This window comes from Lycorma delicatula, chromosome 7 (genome assembly GCF_047948215.1).
Source record: "Lycorma delicatula isolate Av1 chromosome 7, ASM4794821v1, whole genome shotgun sequence".
NCBI classification, from domain to species: domain Eukaryota; kingdom Metazoa; phylum Arthropoda; class Insecta; order Hemiptera; family Fulgoridae; genus Lycorma; species Lycorma delicatula.
Genome location: NC_134461.1, coordinates 95919355 through 95940929, shown reverse-complemented (window position 1 = coordinate 95940929; position 21575 = coordinate 95919355). Strand labels below are relative to the sequence as shown.

At 29.8% G+C, this 21575-nt stretch overlaps 1 protein-coding gene across 1 annotated transcript in view; it reads right to left on the bottom strand.

Moving 5' to 3' along the window:
* The window catches only part of LOC142327632 (uncharacterized), a 43467-nt gene that overhangs the window by 13371 nt on the left and 8521 nt on the right, over positions 1-21575 (bottom strand). The window lies entirely within an intron of this gene.

Here is a 21575-nt window from a genome sequence, read left to right as displayed (position 1 = left end):
CTAAAAAATTTAATTTAATCAATTTATTTACAGTACACCTAACAGTATTACAATCAACAACTGAGCAGTCAAATTATGTTTGTCAAATCTCAACATGATATAAAAAATTGCATTTTTTTAATATTTTATTTATTTATTCTAACATAAAAGAGAAAATGATAAAATAAGGATGAATAAACATCAAATCTAGGTTATATGAAAAGGTACATATATTCAAATAAAATTTAACTGTATTGGGTGTATTCCTTCAAATGGGAAACTTGGCATTTATTGGTCAATAATTATTACCACCGTAAATTCAAAAAAATAAATAAATAAAATGTATAAAATGTCACAAAAACTAATACTTACAAGATGATAATATTGCAAAAATATTAACTAAATCAAACATAACTATTCTTATACAATAACACAATTTGAATTATCGTTCATTCCTTTCTAATCATATTTTTATTTTTTAACTGTGTTGTGTATGTATATATATATATATATATATATATATATATATATATATTAATTAATTATAACTTTTTCATTTAATTATGACAAAATTCAAAATATTAGCATGGCAATATAAAAAGTAACATAAGCTACACAAAAGAAATAACAGGGGGGGAAAAAGACACAAAAAACATACATTAGAAACAACTACTAGACTATTCTATTATTTAACAGTCTAGATAGAAAAAGAAATTACATAAATGTTAATGCAAACAAAATATAATATTCATCTATTAAATCTGTCATTTATAAAATGATATACACAATTAAATGGAATATAATGATAAAAATGATTAAAAAAGGATCCCCTTATGGAGTAAATATTTTCATACATAAAAATACTGCAAATTCAGAAAATTGGAAATGTTAGAATGAAAAAGAATACAACATAATGTTAAGTTTGGTATAAAACAGAAAATAGCATCAATATTTAAACAATATTATCACTAATGAAATATTTTTTTTTTAAATAATCTAGTACTACACTGTCCTGTATTATCATATTAAAGAAAACACTATTAACCCTAATGCACTGGGACTTTTGTAACAAAGGTCAATCACTGCTGTAGATTTTTAGGAAAAATATTTAATAATTTTAGAGAAATTTAGTTAAAGCACATCACTCAGTGAGTTTCATCAACAAATTTTGAAAAATCAAGAAGTGTAACAGATTAAGTGGAAAAATTCGTAGTGAACAGTGAATTTTTTCAACTAATAGAGGGGTTAATTATGACAAATTGTTTTTTTTCTTTTATTATGCATTATCTATGTGCCACATCAGGTATCTTATAAATCTGTAAACATTTAATTAATTTTTTTTTTTTTAAGTTTCATCTATACTAGAATATAAAACTGTCATCAAATAAAGAAATAAAAAAATGATTTTAATCTCTTTTAAATTTAGGTTATAATTTAATTTAATTTAGGTTATTATTCACTCTAAACTGCCAAGTTACTCATGGCTCTTGCAGTATTGAAACAGAAAATTTGGCTACTAAGTACATTACTGATTAGTATATTACCTGCTCAGAAATTATTTATATCAATCAATACACGTAACATTGCTAATCAGTAATTTTGAGTAAATTATAAATCTGTATTATTATGATCTTTTAGGTCAACTGTTTTTAATTTTTTTTTAGATTTTATATGCACTGGTCGACAATTTCATTTTTAATTAGATACATGATCAAATAAATAATATAACATCTAAATTAGGTAAAAAAAAAAATTAACTGTAAAAATGTTAATTATATAACTCCAGAAGTAAAAATTCTTTAATGTATCAATCACAACTTAGATAAGTACATTAGAGTTAAACATGAAGGGATTGAAGAAGTTAAAAGTCAGAGTTCTGATTTCATGGTGGAAAAGACAGTAAAAGAAGTTTTAGATCAATCAGTTCAAAGTGTGAAAAGATAAAACTGAATCAATCTATGTTCATGACAAAACACAATACATAATATAAGCAGTTAAAACTTTTAGACAATAAGAAATATGTAAGGAAATAGTCACTCTACTGTATTAGAAAGCTCCCTACTCAAAAAGTACTAGGATAATAGTACAAGCTATTGTGAAATGTGAGATTCATTCTTAGCTGCTTGATAATTTAGAAATCAAACTCAATGATTGGCGATTAAAATGAAGAAATGAATTAACAAAATCATACAAAATAGTCATTAAGGAGTTAATGCCAAATTTGCTAGCAAAGTGTTTTGGTAGTAAGCAATAACTCATAATGTTCAAGTAGACAAGGCCTAAATTCATCTGCTAAAAAAGAAGACATACAGAAGTGGCTAACAAATCATGTCATTTGTTCAAAATGAATCTTATATTTTTTATTTATTTATTCTTTTTTTTTTTGGAAAAAAAAACTTTTAATGCGATTGGTAAAACTTGGTAGAACACAGAACTAGTAAGCATAGATGGTTTTTGTAACCTCATACAGACTGTCAATTGTCCAGCAATAATTTTGTGTAATAGCATACAGGTGCCACTACATTTTTCTTCTGTACATAATTAAAGGAACCTCAAACAACACTCTACAAAATTTATAAAAAGAAAAACAACAATTTGTAACATTAAAAATGTATTCTTATAAACTTCAAATTATATAAGAAATCAGACAAAATGGCCAAATTACTTAGCTTACCATTCATTACTATTTAAAGATTAAAAGTTTCTTAGAAAAATAACATTTTCTGATATGATTACTTTTCATATCTTAAGCGTGGCAAATAAAAAATTGTCACAATTTGAGGTTTAAAAAATGCATTTCACAGCTAAATACATAAATCAGTCCTACGTTAACATCTCTAATGTTATAACAACTGACACTGTCCAACCCCTTTTTTTTTTTACTAACACACTGTGAATGCTAACAATCACCTCATTGTGCTGGGAAACTTTAATACCCTCAGCAACAAAAATTACTAACTGATTTTATGTTTCTGCAAGATGAAACTTTACCACATTGGGATTTAATGTTATATACAGGTGGCGCATGAAATGATCCAATTGATATTGATCCATGGCAATAAATGTTAATAAAGTATGGGAACCCTTAAATAACTTTTCAACAGTTAAACATATAAAAATTAAATTAAGCTAATGCTTCAACCTTAAAATTTACCTTTTGGTAAGAAACTATCAAACTGCAAGCTTCATCAGAGCAACACTTTGCACACTATGCATTTTCGTTGAAATAATCCAGAAGATTAGAATAAATATTTCCTAGTCAAAGCCACTTACCTTTTATATACAGAGTGGCACACAAAATGATTCAACATTTATTTGGGTTAATGACCCCAACAATTGTTTAGGTTAATGTGTTTTATGTTGGCAAAAGAGATAGCAGTTCATGAATATTAGTTTCTTGCACATTTTCAAACTCGGTGATCACCCTTATTTAAAACAATACGTCTAGACTTTACAAAAAATTTTGTAGTGATGAGTAAATTAATTCAGTACTTGAGAGTAAGCATGAATGGCCTACCAATGTCTATTCTCCACAGAATGTCAAAGCTCTCAGAGCAGCGTTACTGAGGAGCCAGGCAAATCAACATCAGCACAATCTGGGATTTCTAGACAATCTGTGCAGCAAATTTTAAAAACTGATTTGCATTTGAATCTATACAAAATAACAGTGTGGCCTAAATTAATGGTTGGCAACAAACATCAAAGAATGGCATTCACTGAACCCTTGTTACCCCTGAACGGGCTGGTTAACCAAGACGTATTGTTGAACAATGTCTGGTTTTTAAGATGAAGCACATTTTCACCTAGACGGGGTTGTTAATAAACAAAATGTGTTTTGGGCTTCTGAAAATCCACATATGCCTCATGAAAAGGTGCATCACACTTCAAGAATTACGGTATGAGCCACCTGGCATTGTGTGCCACCTGGTAGATTCCTGACTTGATCAAGGTAATCACCAAGGACACTAAACTTAATACCTTGTGATTTACTTGTGTAAGTTTTTGTTGCAGTCTATATATCAACTTGGATAGCTAACCAAGATTTCAAGGTGAAAATAATTACTGGATTTGCCAGTGTTAATGGTGACATGCTGCCATCATAATCGGCAAGAGTTGCAATACCGCTTAGATATATTATATATAAATATATATGCTACCAATGGAGCACATGTCCAGTAATTAATATTCCAGTACACCAAGAAAAACTTGTACAACTATGTTAATCTGGCAAAATTATTACATTCACAAAAAAATATATAATAAATTCATTACATTGAAAGTAATAAAAAAAAATAATTTTGTAATAAATCTCTTTTTGTAAACTTCTTTTATAAACACCTGTATTTAATATCTATATACTACGTCTGTCATATATGCCTAGAGAGCAGATATATCTATGAAGCTGTCAAGGTGAGAAAGATAATAACCATTGCAATAATAATGTAATTTTTTAAATGATAATACTTAATTAATTTAATGGTTTCAATTTAACGAAAACCATAATTTTTTCAAAAAAATCTATATTTAGATATTTTATTAAAATATTTATATTTAAATCTCTATATAATACAACAAATCAAACAATACTGCAAATATACAAAAATATGGTCCAAATCTATAAAATATAATTCACAGAAAACTAATATCAGAAATGTTTCATCTACAAAAAGGTTAACTTCACATTATTGAATATTTTATAAACAAAAAAACTAAAATGAAATCAAATCGTTTAAATTTTTACAAGTTTTCAAATAGATATCAATTATTTACCAAATTATACTGTGAATAACTGAAATACATAATAATACCTAAATAAAATCAACAAACTATTTGACTGCTCTGTTCATTAAATGTAATAAATACACATGTACAACAAGTCCTCACTTTAGGTTACATTTAGATTCCACAAAATAAGAAATGACAATACATTTAACATTATTTAGCAAGCTACACGATAAAACTAAATGGAAATGGAAATGTACTTCATTAATGTACATACATACATTTGAATTACATACATCTGCAAGTGAAAATGTAATAAATGCATTAACTTCCAGTACATTAATAAAATAAATCAAATCCAACTGCAATCAATACTAATAATAACCTATGATAATAACTTTTCCTTAAAATCATTAAAGATATTTAACATAAAATTTTTCCTAACAATGACTTATAACTTATGTTAGAATTCACCTTTACCTGATTGTACCTCAGCCAATAACTGGGCCCTTTGCGCAACACAATTTCTTCAACAGAAATCAAACTAAATGATTTACCTGTTCAATCCGATACTTCGAAACGTCACACAATCTTGGGAGATGAATGAAGATTTTCCTTAAATAAGTATAATTCCGTTCTTAGTCAGCTTTTTAATCTTTGTTGTTAAAAGCAATTTCTGATAACATTTGTTTTGGCTACTAATTGTCAAATAGTCAATCATAATATGCTGTTCTGAAACAAAGTATATCTCCCATGAGATTAGGGAGGGAAGATGCACAGTCACCAATGCATGGATCTTGAAGCAATCCTTAGGATAGTGGTAGGGAGTCACTTCCCATGATATAACATCTATATAGAGTGTCCCTCTCTATGGCTTGTCCATTTTTCATTAATAAACAATCACTTATCTTTGATCCTTTTTTCTCTTTGGGGGTCTGTGGATTCTGACTAAATGTTATATTGGATCTATGCTATGGCTATGGGGACTTCATCGATGCCTATATACCTGTAAACTCTTTAGTCCTATCTGTGGATTACACAAAATGCCATTTCACAGAAGCTGATATGCTTACTAAGTAAAATCAGCCTCAATAACTTTCTAATATATCCCCTTTGTATGAACGAAGAAAATGGGATTGCAGTCCCAGTTCGTTTGTAGTCACCAACACACTTTGCTTTATTAAGAAGTTTGGTGACCCAAGGAATATCACACTCAATTCCCAGAGTAACCTGGAAAGAGATTAAGGATACAGATAGGAAAGATAGTGAAAAATGAAAGAGTACCACACAGGAACTAAAAGACCTTTAGAAATAAGGAAAATTTGTTCAAATCCAAAAGATATTAATACCATACATTTAATATTTAATTAACACAACTGCTATTTAAATTCAAATGAAAACCTTAGTATTTCTTAAAGGAACAACCACTAAAACAACTTTGCATTGAATGGTTGTTGGTTCTATGCATGATAGGTTACCTGTGGCCTTATACTGAAACCTCATTCATCTGTTTGTACAGATGAGTTAACTAGAAACTGAAGTACCTGTCAGGTAGATAAACTTATATCACAATCTACAGTTCTAGTTACGCAATTATGACATATTTTACGTCACAGTAAAATTATATCTACCAGCTTCAGACTAGATTGACAGTCATTATTCATTTAAATTTTTAAGTTTTATTTTTCTTCAAAATTCTGTCTTTTGTTTTAGAAAGATGGTAATGAATAATGAAAAACATCCACTCCTTGCTAGAAATCAAACCCACAGCCAGTAAACCTATCAGTCTTCATAAAAAACATAAAAAATTCATTAAAATTTCTGAAAATACTTCTCTATATACGGTTTTTTCATCAAAACATTCATTATAGTCTTATATATAAGCTACTGTAAATACCCAAGAAATGATTATGTTATCTTCCATCAGTGACAAAGCTAAATTTTATAACTGTCACAGTGAGACAGAGAAACATTAAACCAAGAAAAATGGTCAGCAATTTATATGATACATTTTAACAATGGTTGTCCTAAAAATTGTTAACTATACTAAATAAACTAGATTCGATACATCAAATAATGTTAAAAATTCCACTAACTTAATAAAAAAAATTTTACTAAATGATAACACTTAAGTGAGGACTTAATATATAAATTACATATCAGAATATAAAATGAAATTCATTCATTTATATTACTTTTAAAACTACTTACCACATATTAATAGAATTAACCATTTATTGAATTTAATTTGTTTACAAAACAAAATCCAGAAGATTTAAAGATCATACTCATTACCTTTCAAACATTTAAACTATAAAAACATAAATTCATTAAGCGCAACTTATGAATTTTTCACTTAAAATAATAATTATTATTTCACAAAACCAGTAATTTTTTTTAATAACTTAACTTTAGTGACCGAGATATACATATTTTTTCAAAATATTTGAAAATAACCTAAAATCGTGAGAAAATTCAGATTTCTGGAATTCGTGTTAATCAAATTCTGAAGCATCATGGAAGTTAAAAACTATGAAAAATGAGTCATATTTAAATCTTGGTTAGTCTTCAATAATTTTTTATTTTACCCAATCGTAATGACAACACACATTAGCACAGCAGTATAATAGTAGTAGGAAAGAAGATATCTGTGCTGCTGTTGCTTGTTCAATAACAACTAGTCACAAAATATGTACAATACTATTGTACAACACCACCAGTTGCAAAAAAACAGTCAATAATAAGACAAATTATGAATAAAAAACTTTATAGAATGTAATAATAATTAGAGGAGTATAAAAACAAAAGGACAGGTTTATTGAGTCATATCCTAAAGACAAGAAAGATTGGTTAAAAAGACATTAGAGAATACAATGGAGGAATGAGACAATACACAAAGTGCCCTTTACTGAATGAGATATGATTTTCCAATTTGTAAAAACAAATGATGTTAATTGCCTTACTTAATAAAAAAAAGGAGACAAAATACAGTTGAATTCAAATAATAAAACACATATCTAACACCCAATGGAAATAATTATGTGCATAATATATTTATCAATTGAACGTGATTTAAATGAATTTTTTCAAGAAAATTATGTGGTGGCAGAATCATTTTATATATAAAAACATCTCTAAAAAAACATTCACCAATGTTTTTAAGTACAATGGGAACAAATTTTCAGAAGGAACTACCAAACATTACAACCACAACCTCCACTGATATGTAACACTATCACAACTTATTTGTCTTCTGTGCTCAATCAGTCAGGATTTTTTTACTTTTAAAGTTTCATTTTTTTTATGAAAAATACTTAAAAAACTTATCTTGCTTCAATACTATTTCTATATTTTTATTATGTCTACTTATACAGTAAACCAATAATCCTTGATTTACAACCACTCACTACCCCCTAAAATGATCAAATTTAGCAACTGATGGCTTGCACAAAGAATAGGATAATTAATATTGCCTATACATGTATCCTTGCAAAAATATTTAAAAAATTGTTCTCTTGATCAAAAACCACACACTCCTTCCATATGAACGAATCCTCTTGCACTAGAACACTGTTTTAATCATTTCACATTTACTTTATTTTTATACGTATAACTAACATTTCCTGACATGAATACAGTAGTGTCTCAAAGGTATTTAAAATCGTTTAAATCTCTATGTTGCTTAACCTGCTAAGAAAATCATTGTTTACAGTACTTTAATCTATCTGAACATTTTAGTTGAAGATTTCTGCTACTGTCCACTCGCATTGCCTTCAATAGAGTGCAATTATTTCATATTTCTACATTACTTTATATTCATTCAATTATTTTTGTTAACTTATCAACATAACCATAATCTTCACGGGCATATAGGTTACAAAGCATATAAACAATCTCTTCAAAAAACCATACAAACGGTAGATTTACTAAGAAAAAATCACAAAATACTGAGAATAAAAAATATATTATAAGATACTTAATGAAAGTTCAAAATAGAAATTACCACATTCAACTGCAAGTAGTATAATAAAACAAGTATTTCAGCTGCAAATATTACTAACTTAGGGAGAAATATTTGAAAGAAGTAAGAAAGAGGTGCTGAGTGCTGTATCAATGCTGTTGAAGAAATTAAGAACTCATTAAAGTTTCACATTTGAAGTAAATACATGTTTTAACAGAATGGATAAACTACCAAATATAATCACCTTGTATTTCTATCAGCTAGCAACACTCTTCACAAAAATATTTTTCCACTTCACATGTTAAAACAGTGATGTGAAACTTACAAAAAGCATTCTGTGTCCAAATTAGAAATAGAAAATAGAAATGAATTAAAACATTAAAAAAAAAAAATACATTAAGATACAAGTGGAGATGTTTCAGTCACTGAAGACCATCTTAACATAAGATAATAACAGATAATGGAAATTAAACATTCAGCTTTGAAATTCAATGTTGATAAAACAATCACTACTGAAAATATCACAGACATACATAACTGAAGAAAAAAAGGATGCTTGGTTTCAATGTCACAAAATGTAATGTAATTTTTTTTTTGTAATATATAATTTGATTAATTAAGGTTCTATAATTTAATTTTGCATGAAAATTTCACAAACAAGCATCTTTTTGCAATAGTTTGCCACAGTATGATTATAAAATATTAAGATCTTGATTTACATCACTCTTCAGGAAGCAATTAGAGCATTAGGCAATTAGTGCAGGGGTCTATATTATGATACACGTTAGGTCTGAAAAGTTCCCGAACTAAATTTCTGTAGTCAATATAAATAGCACCATCTCTCGAACAACCAAGGAACTATGTAGTATGATGTCTGATGAGTGTGAGTTCAAAATTTTATCACATTTCATCATTCTAGTCTCGAGTTATATTCAGCCGCATATATTGTGTTCATGTGACCTTGTGCAAGCTCGCTACATGGAACAAAGAAGTGCGTTAAAATTCTGTGTTTGAATTCAAAAATCTTTCATTGAAACTTATTCTATGATACAGCAAGCATTCAGTGATGAAGCCGCATCTCGTACTACATCATACATGTGGTGGAAGCAGTTTAAAGACGGTAAAGAGTTCTTGGATGACGACAAATGAAGCAAGAGGCCATCAACATCTGTTCACGATGAAAATGTTGCAAAAGTGCATGCGCTCCTGCTCGAACCTCATCTTACCCTTCGAGTCATAGCAGAAGAGCTAATCATCGATAAAGAGCAGTAAATACAATTCTAATAGAAAAAATGTACCACCAAAACATGTGCGCTTGTTTCGTTCCACACTTCTTGACCTAAGAACAAAAACAAGTGCACCTTTCTTGCGCTCAAGACTTTGTTGAAACTATCGATAGCAATCCAAATTTTTTGCAGACAATTGTAACTGGAGATGAAAGCTGGTGCTTCATTTATGATCTGCAAACGCGCCAATCTGCTGCTTGATTGAGTCCTAGAGCACAAAGACCGGCGAAAGTCAGCCAGCAAAAACAAGAGAGAAAACAATGTTAATTGCATTCTTAGACTCAAAGGGCCTGAATCGTCATGAATTTGTCCCAACTGGTCAAATCATGATTTCTAAATTCAATGTGGAAGTAATGAATGCCTGATGCGCCGCATTTGTCAAATCCAGCCCAAGTACTGGAATCTGGACAGTTGAACTCTCTTGCTCAACAATGCCCTGGTACATATGGCAACAGTTTTAACACGTTATTACACTGCAAATCAAATCACCATCTTATCCCACCTGACTTTGCTCCAGCAGACTGTTTCTGTTCCCGAAAATCAAGCTGAAGATGAAAGGCTACTTTTTCAATGACATTCTGGCCTTCCAAAGGGCTTGTACCGAGGAGTTGAAGGCAATCCCACAACACAATTTCTCCGATCAAAGCGTTTGATGGGCTCTACCAGCACTGTAACGAGGGTATAACTAGAGAAGGGTTCTATGTAGAGGGCTGATGTATCTTTAAATCTGTATTTTTATTTAATTTAGTTTGGGAGCTTTACAGACATACTGTGTATATGTGTATGAGATAGCTGTATGGTATATGTTAATGAAATTTTGATATTTCTTTTTTATTTAATCAAGATTTTGAATCATTGATACTGAATACTGAATTTTCAAGTTAAGTGTCTATGAAAATGTAATGAAATTTTGAAAAAACAGTCTGATGTTTGCTTTAAATATCAATGAAATGCTTAAAGTATCTATCTACAGACATAATAAAGTACCTCAGTCAAGTTTGATCAATGAGGGTTACAGTTATTATTTTCAAAGGTGGCCAGAGAACAAAAAATAATATGAAAGAATCAAAACTCAAAACATCAATATCTATTCTAAAATTACATTTCAACATTATTAATGCCACAAGCAGAACCTAGAACATGTTTCTGTCAAAAGTATTAATAATTTAATGATTAAAAACAGTTTTATTCAATTTATATTACTAGTATTATATCATTAATAATCATTCATCATAATCAAATTAATTTAATCTGATACAAATGGAATTATAATTGTAATTTATAATTAATAATCAGGAAAAAATATTAATTTTATTTCCTAAAAAAATTCCACTACTTAAATTTTCAATTAAGCCAAAATAATCCATTATATTAAGAATAAAAATAAAATAATTTTTACATAAATTAAAACAACCAAAAAAACTAATTCATATTATACGCACTTTTATACTAAGAAGTGCATGCATCCAACAGAATTGAGCTAACAATATATGAATGGTTGCAGTTGCACATGGAAAATAGAGTTGATTCATTTTAACCCTTTCAGTGCCACAATATTTTTCTTATATACTACGTTAAAGTGCCTATTATACAACTGGGTATGCATAGAATGCCAACCCATATTTCAACAATATGTTGACTATTTTTTAAAACACTACAACTTCCTTTGTCTGAATTACATATATTTTTTTTATTTCATCAATAATAAAATATAGGAAAGTAAATATATATTTCCATGCAATTACGAGAAAAAAATTTCGAAAAACTTTACTTTACAAAAATATTTTTCCAAATTTTCCACTTAGTTGTCATAAAATTCATTTAAAACATAGTTACCTTTTTTTACATCACAATGCACTAAACTACATTTAATTTTCTATAAAGAAGCCAATTTTTGGTCCTTTTACCCCACAAATAACTAATTTACAGTTATTTTCCTAAAATTGAGCAGTTTAAAATGTTATCACTATTTACAAGCAATATGAGTCCAATGTTCTGGTATTTCATCTTTATATATACACAATTATATTAACAGAAATAATTATCACCAAAATCTGTATGAAAATTTGTTAAGCTAACAATATTACTTTACAGAATAAATAAATACAAAATTTCCCTAACATGTATGCAAAGCATTTGATATGAATCCCTTTTTTGCAATTTTTACACATAATGTTGGTACTTTCCGCACTGCAGACACAGCAGTTCTGTTTGTTTTGAAGAATTTTTCAAAGAATTTATCTGCTCCTATAAAATCCCCACCAGCTTGTTCTCTAGCTCTTTGGTTGGCAGGAGAGAAATATACATTAGGTCTGTCTCTTCTTTCTCTTGGAGCCACTCTTTAGATAATTCCTCAACTAATAAAACATTAAAGTCCAATCTGGAAAGTGGTTTTGTTGAATTACACTCATATAGAATTAATAAATGAATTCAGCAACAAGCATCCAAATATGTTAAACATTAATTTTTTCCAAAACTTGATGTTTCATGATCTAAGAACTGACATAGCATTTTAGTCATTTCCATCTACATCTCCCATAAAAGCATAATATTCATTTATCACTATAGATTTATTTTTAATATAAACATGTTTTTCCCTTCCCTTACTTTTACACTGGTTTGCTGCGATGGAGTTTGTTAGTAACAGTACTTGTTTCTTTTGGGTTTTTTCTATCTGTATCTCAACATTAGCAGAGATATCTTTTATACTTGGTTGTACAAACTGGAAATAATTCACATCTCGTGGAGTACCTTTTCAATTCAAATGCAATGTACCAGTTACAAAAGTGGACTTAGTACAAATACTTAGCCAATTTGATAGAATTAGAAAAATTATGTACAAAAACATGATATGCTTTATTTAAAAAGTTTAATAATTCCAATAATACAACAGTAAATGCCAATCCTTTTTCTTGAATTTCTTGTTTTCCAGACACATTGGCACCTTTGTAGACAAAAAAGTAAGCAATAGTGTGATACAGCATCATATTACCCAAAGTTTTATACCAAATCTGAGGTGTTTCTTTGGCAGGTATTGGAGCAATTGACTGTATGTTTTAGTCCCAACCATGCTCTCATCAATAGAAAGATACTAATCTGGAGTAAAATAGTGTTTGGATATATGATTCACATGATCTATAAGAGGTTGGAACTGTGCACATGGATTATTAGTTTACTTGCCCTGCAGTAGGTACGTCAGCTGTATCAATCATGTGAAATAACTCAGCTTGAAACTGATTCCTAGAAAACACTTCCAAACCAAGGTATGTAATGGCCGCTGCTAGTCTACCAGTAACTGAAAATTGTGGGCTTTCTATTTACATCCATATTTATAATAACCGCAACAAAAGCTTGCATATCAAGGGCAGTAACAGGTTTCCAGTTTTTGCACAGCTTCATGCTTTCAATTGATCCATATTGGCTGTAATAAATTTTTCAGCATACAAAATTGACATATTTTACAAATACTTCAAGTAGTGGTACATAATAGTCTGAAATATGCTGCTAGTGCTGAATCAGCTGGAAGACTATGTTTTACACAGGCAATTCCAAAAACGAAAAATTACGATTGTAAGCAGTAACCTCATCTGCTATAGCATCTACCCAGTCATTACTACAATCTTCTTCACTAGGGTTATTTATTTGATGGACAGAAGATTGCCGTGGTTGGCCCCTAGACTTAGGAGCAGGTTAGACATATATTCGCTGTACTCCTGTCAGTAACATTTGTATCTATTTCCTTCATCAGAGTCAGAATCACTGTAAATTACATTTTGTGATTAACTGATGTTGTGTGTACACTGGTATCAACATGAGGGTCATATGTTGAATCAGAATCAGTATCATCAATATCAAAAGGTTCAGAACTCTAACACTCTATTTCAATAACAGAAGCAAAACTATCACTCAAATAAGCATTTAAAACTTCCTGTACTGTATTATCACCCATAGGCAATTGGGGTCGCTTCATTTTATTTAAGTATTGAAAAATAACTTTACTAATAATAACTTTTACTACTGAAAAATAACTTTAACCATACATACAATGAACACAAACAAATAACTGAATCTCAATACACCTGACGTTGACTAATGTAAATAACATGTGGGCCAACATACAAACGAAAAATTTATTACAAAACCTAAATCATTTAATTGCACCCAAAACTGACTAATGACATTGTATTCATGTTTAAAACATAGAAAAAGCTATTTCTAATATGACTAAAAATATTCCATATTACTACAATTTGAATTGACTTTTTAAAAACATTTTTCATAGCATCCTGTTTTCAGGATGTTGGCACTTTTAGTAAGAATTAAAAACATCCTATTTCAGGACATTGGCACCGAAAGGATTAAACAGTACATGGATTTGAAATTTTGCATCCATCAGCAAAAATCATTTTGGTGGTTTAAAACGTTTCAGCAGTCATGTTTTGATTAGAAAACAGCAAAATCTGGACATACTAGCCACTGCAGCGAATGAAATCATGATTAACATAGCTATGCTCATTTTCTTTAAAAAAAAAATCAACAAATAACAATGAATAGAATAGTGGATATGTTACATATATCCACCACATGATCACCTGTACATAAGATAGGTCTGTGCAAGATGGGTTCTGAGATTCCTAATGGCTGAACAAAAGCTGAAGCAAGTCGAAGTTAAGCAACAACTTTTCTGGTACTAGGTAAATTAAAGTGTTATATATTTTTGGTGACAAAAAATAATTTCTGAATACTGTAATCTTGTAATTCTGTACAACTGGCTTTTTAAAAAGCCAGTTTTTTTGTTTATTAATATAATTCGAACAAATACTTCCTATTTACCGCTCCTTTTGGGTTTTTCTTTTATTTATATATAATAGTTATGACATAAGTTCAATTTTTACAATTTATCTCATAAGAAGTCCTTAAAATGGTGTTGAATACTTCATGATCAATTAGGAAGTTTTTAAGACTGGACTTGTAATTCAAAATGGCAGTACTAAGGATATTGTGATGAATCTCCTTTAAAGTAGTCCCCTTCTGACTGAACCCAGTGACTAAACTGCGTTTCCACTTTTGGAAGCATTCCTGAAAATGTTCTTTCTTAAGGGTGTTGAATAATCTTTGTATTTGCCAGGATGTCTTCAATTAAGTCAATCTGTTCTCTTTCAGCAAAAATTTCAATTAAGGAAATCTAGAAGTCAGCAGGGGCAAAATCAGTGGAATAAGCAGGTTGCGGCAGCACAAGAATTTAGAATTTGGCCAAAATTTCTGTGATCAAGAACACACAATGTCAATGTGATCAAGTGTTCTCATGTTGGACTCAATTCATGTCTAACCAAAATGCAGGCCTTTTCTTCTGCACACTTTCACACTAACAATGAGTATTATAGTATTCCTGATTGACAGTGTCTAATAGGGATAAATTTGTGATACACAACATCCATAGAATCAAAGAAATCCACTTACATTGTCTTAACATTCAACTGATTATGTCGCGCTTTTTTTATTGTGGTGAAATTGGGCACAACCACTGCGATGATTGTGTCTTTGCTTCATGAGTTTACAGGTCACACTCGTAAACCCATGATTTGTTGCCTGTTACCTTATTTAACAAATCTGGGTCAGTTTAGGCCCAATTAATCAGTTCTTGAGTTACTTCATCAGACCAGCAGAAATAATCGATGTTATTTCTGCTGGTGTGATAATTTCGGAATGAATTTTACAGACACTCAACACATATTCAAATCTTCCAATGTAATTAATGCCAAAATGACAAAAGTGGCCAACTGGTCTGGATTCGAAAGCAACAGATTTGAATAAACCAAGTTTTGAATATAAGACAACTGTTTTCGAACTGTCTTAAGAAGCCATCTCTCTTTACTTCTTATTTTTTTTACAACTGTGACAAACGTCGAAATACTAACTAGCAACATTAATAGATCACTGGCGAAGGGGGGGGGGGGGGGGGGGAGTTGACATTTTCAAGTAATCTTATTTATAGAATCTATTTGGAAGAATGTCTTATCCTGAATACTGTGTACGTAAAACAGTTACATAATATACAGCTCTCAAATATTTCAAATATATAAAGCAAAAATAATTGATTTGAAAACATTCATGTCCTCAATGATCCAGCTAGAAAAACTTAATTAAACAGAGCTAAATACAGAAATTCTGCAATAACCCTTATCATATTATAAGATAGTACAAAGAACATAATTTTATTACAAAATTTGGATATAAAATGGATCTCTACTATGTTCTGTCTGTTTCTCCCCCTCCCCCAACAGAATTTCTCAGAACAGGATCCAGAAAGCATTGTAATACCAGTCATGTTCCTCTGCAGATTTTTTTCAGAATAATAAATCCTTCAGTACTTTCATAAAATTCCAGTTATAAAAATCCTCACAGAATTTCTGAGTTTTCAGATAACAAATCCCCAGCAAATTCAAAGTTTTTTTTAGGACATTTCCAAGTATTAAAATTACCTAATGAACTAACGATATACTTCTACTTACACTTCTTAATGAGAAATCGCTTTACAATCTCTTAGAAATAAGAATATGTTTATTTTAATGATAACTTATTACATTAAAACATTTTAACATTATAGTAATTATAAAACCAATTAATATATCCTTGAACCTACTTTACTCTACAAATATAATTTAAGAGAAACCTAAAAATATGTTTCCAAAGGATCTGTTCACATATTGCTGAATCTAAGTTTCTATTATAATAGAATTAGAAAAATTACAATTTAGGGAAGCATCCCTAAAACATACCAAATAAAGGAAATTTAACAACATTAAATAATAATTAATCATTCCCTTTTAGACTTTCTAATCCTTAAAAAAATTCTCTTTTCACCCCTTTTAAAGATGAAAGAAGAAAATATCTTTGTGATACAGCACTATCAAAGGATAAATAGTCTGGACTATCATAGGTTAAGAGTCTGTTAGTGAAGATAAATCCATTTGTAGTATAAAACACAGCTCAAGTAAATTGTATTTTGTGAATAAAAAAGAACAAAGTGAATAAGAAAGAAAGCCATAGTGTGGGACAGTCATTCAATCTAAATCCCTACAGTCAAATTGTATAACCATCACTGAATCTGCACACAGGTTGATTTCTCCAGATGGATAGTACTTGCTGAAATATAAACATACTTTCAAATTATAATTTAAATTGTAATACAACAGCCTCACACAGAGATGGTGTTAATATGCTTAATTTCTTGACGGCATCGCGTGATTTCGTTTATTAGTTTACTGTAAGAGTTTCAAGTCGCTGCATCACTTAGTACAGTATTTACAGTCTGTCAAAATGAAGAATTAGGTGTTTTTTTTTTTTTTTGAAAATGGAAAATCTGAAAATTCCAACAGTGATACTTTTTCTGAAAGTGCAAAGGAAATTAAAGAAAAATGATACAAAATTGAGAGACTTCTCCATCAAATACAATAGTTAAATGCTGGGTCACAGAGTTTAAAATGGGTCAAACATGCACTAGTATTGAACTACACAGTGAATACCCTTCTGAAGTGACTACACTAGAAATGATAAAAAAAGTGTGCATAAAATCATTTCGGCAGATAGACAAGTGATAATGAATGAGTTACCAGAGTCTGTAGACATGTTAACAGAATACATGCTAAATATTTTGCACGAACATTTCGGCATGAACAAGCTGTGCACTGGATGGGTGCCACATTTGCTCATGCCAGACCAAAAACAGGGCTGAAAAAACATTTTGAGTGATTGTCTCAAGCTCTTTTAGTGTAATCCAGAGGAATTTTTACATTTACTTGTGATGGCTGAAGAGACTTGGGTTTAACACTACACTATTGAGACAAAATGCAGTCAAAAGAATGGGTTTTGAAAAAGGTGAACTTTCTCCAAAAAAGTGAAAACAAGTATATGCATGGAAAAGTTATGGCAACTGTTTTTTGAGATGCATGTGAAATAATTTTCATTGATTATCTTCAAAAGTGTGAAATAAATGGCGAATATTATGCAACCCTATTACAGCATCTCAGCAATGAAATTAAGGAATAACAACCACATTTGGATAAAAAAAAGTACTTTTCCACCATGACAACACTCCAGCTCACACTTCAATCATTACAATGGCAAAAATCAACTAATTACAGTTTGAATTACAGCACCTGATCTGGCTCCCAGTGACTACCATATTTCCTAACTGAAAAAACTTGCTCGGAGAGAAGAGTTTTTTGACCAATAATGAAGTTAATTATTATAGCCCCCGTAGATGGTTACTTTAAGGAATAGGATAAATAGATGTGCCAAACTGGAATAAGTGCTCTTGTGGAATGCTAAGTGTATAAACCTTAATGATGACTATGTTAAAAAATAAATCATTGTACCCAGAAAAATCTTGGTTTTCTTATCCAGGCCCAGAACATTTCACCCTACCCTTGTATAAAGCCAGACTCTGTATTATCCCATTACCATGGTAAAAAACATTGCATTTTCAGGTAATTCTGGTATTAATCCAATAATTTCTACAGAATTAACTGAAAAATCAACAGAGTTAGATGTGAACAATTTTGAATACAAATTTGCATAATCGGCATTCAGTGATAATCCACTTCGTTTTCAGACAAGTAATTAGGGTTACTTTAATCAAAAGAATACCTTCTACAAGCAAGGCAAGACAATCAGGAAGGTGAAGTGCGTAGTGCTCAAGGAAGAAGTGAAACAGTGTACCAGTGTAAAAAAAATGTCAAGTCCCTTTGCAACTGAAAACTTGTTTTGAAGAGTACCATACAAAATTAAATTACTAAATCTGTAAATATACTTCGTAAATAATGTAAATAAAGTTGTTTGGAAACAAGTTAAGTGCTACAAATTAATGTTAAGTCATATTTTCTATATTCAGGTTGAAAGTTTACAATGTTATATTGTGTAGTTAATTTTTCAAACATGGTACCGCTGATAAGTTACAATAAACAAATTAACAAATAATATAATCCACCCTACCATGATATTGTTATGTTCTCTAGATCTTTTGGCTTACTTGAAAGCCACAATCAAGAGTTAAAATTTCTGCATTAAAGTCAAAGTTTAAAAATCGTAGTTAAAATTTAAAAATGGTCATGACTGTCCCAGTCCTTATAGTATACTGAAGGAATATACCTAACTCTGGTGAGAGTTATGTATATGCCTTCAGTATACTAGTAGGATCAGGGCAGTCATGACTGTTTTTAAATTTTTACTATGATTTTTAATACATTAATTTTAACTCCTGATGATGGCTTACAAGTAAGCCGAAAGATCTAGAGAATGTATCAATGCGCTGGTAAGGTGGATTATATTAATTATTAATTTATTTATTGTTGTTACTAGAAAGAAAAAATTTTTGGCCCGGAAACTTTTAGAAACTTACATGGGAATGGGTTAAAATACTTTATCTCTAGGAAAAAGGTAACACTCCATGCAAAATTATAATTTTTATAATATAAGACAAATGCATGGCTTTGGCATTCTTCCTACAGACAATAAACTGATTACAGATTACAAATAATCTTTAGTATTCAAACACTAACAATCATCCCACAAGATCTCAACCTGCTGGAAGTTAACAATATAAGAGGAAGTCTACAGTACATTCTTTATTTTATGTAAAACAAACAATTAAACCAAAACTCAAATATAAAATTTGTCACAATTAATCATCATAAAAATTAAAAAGGCATTATATGCTTTACAAATAATTTTTTTTTAAATAAATGTTCTGAAACAACTCTGATAAACTTTCCTATAACAGCAATAATAGTAATATATATGTCTGAAGTGACATGAAAATAACAAGCCTGAAAACCATTTTTGAGCCACTTTTTATCATTAGTTATGTTATTATTATTAGTTCAATTCATCTTTATCCTTTTAATAATATCTTAATATTTCACTTCAAATTATTTGCAACATCATATACTCACAACAATGTCCATGTTGATCATTTGGTAATTTAACACTGTTTTTCATTTCTAAAGTAACTAACTCTTAGTGCCTTAATATATGAACCTCCAATCTAGTTCATAGTTGAGCATTTGCAGAATTTTTATACATTTCTGTTTAATAATTTCTTTATTAATCATAATCAATGTACCTAATTTTCAACTTCTTTCAAAAGTTTTTTCTTTAAGGGTTAAATTAAACTCCTTGCACCTTATGAGGTAAGATATATTTTTTCACTCACATTCAGGCTTGAAAAAAGGTCCTAGCAGACATCAGGTTAAGTGAGGGAATCATAAATTTTGTGTCATACTCCACAGTTTTTAATTTCAATGATCTACAGAAGGCAAAATACATCATAATTTAAGTAATAATTTTGAAAAAGATCATTGGCACTTTTATCCCTACTTAAAAACCTTTCTACTTCCTGAAAAAAGTAAGTTTTATTCAACAAGTTACTGGCAAAATAAGAAAATTTAGAAAGCATTCTTCAAAACAGATCTGTTTACAACTTAAGATATCATACACCAGATGATTGTAAGTCACTGAAAAAATACCTGTCAGAAATGAAAAATGGCACACCCATTCTCCAGATTAACAAGCTGTCCACTTTACACATCCCAGGAAAATGAGGAGTGAAGTGGGTTCCTGTTACCTTCCTTTACTGAGTTGTACAAACTACAACGCAGAAGTTGCTACATATCAAGCCCACCAAAAAACATGTGATATTCAGCCCTATAAATGACCTCAGTGCTGATAGGGAACATCAATCACTCTTTGAAAAACAATCAACAGGTACCTTTTGTACCTCTGGTGTTTTAACATGTCACTACCAAAAAACTGGAAAAGAAATAGTGTAAACACAAATCAATGTAATCTCTTCTGTAAAATAACAAAATAAACACTGACTCTACCCAGAACAGGTTTATTTATAAATTTAAAAGTAAATTTTTTTCAATGTCCTATTTATCTATTTTTTTCCTTTTCAAATAAATTCTTTACATTATTTCTCAACCCTTTATTACTAACTGCTAAAATGGAATTAGTAATTTTTTTCTGTTTTCATTCTCATTAAATTCTCATTAAAAAGAAGTGTTGTTAGTACAAATCACAATTTAGTCTGTTGAAACATTAACACAATTCTTATGAAACATTTTTTATACCAATTGCGCATTTGTACATCATTGCTTCAAACAATTCTAAAGAATTAAATTCACAAATCCTTTTTATTTATATATTTGTATTAATGTCAACTAAGCAATATAAAGACATTTAAGAAATGCACTCAGGCAAATAAGAAAGGTTGCCTCTTTCATTACATTCAACACAATATGCAAACAGTTAGTTACAGAAGGAAAAAACTAAGAATTTAATGATTATTTTAACAAATTGGATATGCAGTAAGCAAGCTTTAAATATTCCAAAATGTAGGTTATAAAAGTCATCTTGCAGCAAAACTTAGGCTGAGGGAATTCAGATGAAAAAATCTTTTACAACAATTTCCGACATTTACTACCATAGGTCATCTCCAGCACTATCTTTCTAGTTAATATCTTCTCCCACCCATGTATAAATTCATATATCCAGTACTCTCATGAATATGTATCTACACAACTCATTAATCAAAACAGTAATAAATTTTAACTTCAAATCCTAAA